Raw genomic sequence first — 1,373 nt, forward strand, 5'->3', positions numbered from 1 at the left:
GTCGGAGCTCCGAGCTGTCAACTCCGGCGCCTCTGCCCTTCGCTCCCCACTGTCCGAAGTGACAAATGGAAGAGCAATAACGGCTGCGGCCCCCAGGCCTCAGTATACCCCCCAGAGTGGGGGGGTGATACCACGCTCAGGCTCATGCTCTCGGCCGATACCCCCTCCACGTGCCCTCCGGACAGGTCTCCTGAACCCCTTCACTCCTAGCAAACCTGGCCCACGTCCTGCGCAGGCAGCTAAGCAGCCCGGAACACTCACTGTGGTCACAGCTGGTCGCGCCCCTTCCCTACTCCCCACCACCCTCCCGGGCTGGGCTTTGGAGCGGTGCTGAAATCTTTCCGATTCCCTCTCTTATTCTCTTAGAGCCCGGAGTCAGGCTGCGTAGACCATTCGAAATTTCTGGGACAGAACCACGTGCTGAGCTGGACTCTCCCGACTCGCCTATCTTAGTCCTGAAGTTCTCAACAGGTTCCAGAGCCCGCTTTTTGGGGCGCCCGACTCCCAGCTTTGGGCTTGATTTGGACTCAAGGGACCGCACTGAACCGGTGGAGTGTGGCTCTCAGAGCTTTACTCCTCTCTGATCCCCCCTGGGCCTCAGAGTCTGGGCTGTTGCCCCCTCTCGCCTTCTCCCCTCCCCCAACTCCGTCCCCCTTCTTTTGTGAGGTTTGTCCTTCCTCCAGTCTGGTCGGTGCCAACGTCCCCTTGCCAAGCTCGGACTCTCAGTAGCCGCTTTCCCCTGTGCCTTCCTCGTCCTTCTGTCTTCCTCTCTCTTGCCTTCTGTTTTCCCCACTCCCCTCTGTTTAAGGATTTCGAGAATTTCTGGTTCCCTCCTCCTTGAATTCTACTTCCTGTGTTCCCAGAGCTGGGTGTGCGGACTGCCTGGGTGTCTTAATGGGTATGTGAGACTGTGTGTGTGTGAGGGTGTGTGGGCAGAGGGCTGTGGTGGTGCCGGGGTTCCTGCGGGTGACCTCCTCCTTCCCAGCATGTGTGAGCCTGACTCCTGGCTTCCGGCTCTGTGGGGCAGGACCCTCTATGCCCTACCCATGTCCCCTCCTCCCCCGACAGGAACCTCTGCCTTCTGAACACCTGCCCCTTTATAAGGAAGGTCCTCCCCAGCACTGGTGCTCTGCTACCTCAGCCATACAGAAGTCATGTGGCTACCAGAGCTAAGTGTGCTGATCAGCTGCTTAAACCACAGGTCTATAACCCAGCCTCTCTCTCTCTCTCTCATTCCTGAGATCCAGGTGTGAGTCTGTCACTAGCGGTGGTCAACTGGATGCTATCTCCAGGAATAGCCTGGCTTTGTGCTTCCTGATTTTAAGGACACCAAATTTTGGAAAGTTTATTGCCTTTTGTGGGTTGATGGGGGA

The sequence above is a fragment of the Crocuta crocuta genome, unplaced genomic scaffold (assembly GCF_008692635.1).
Source record: "Crocuta crocuta isolate KB4526 unplaced genomic scaffold, BGI_CrCroc_1.0 scaffold102, whole genome shotgun sequence".
Lineage (NCBI taxonomy): Eukaryota > Metazoa > Chordata > Mammalia > Carnivora > Hyaenidae > Crocuta > Crocuta crocuta.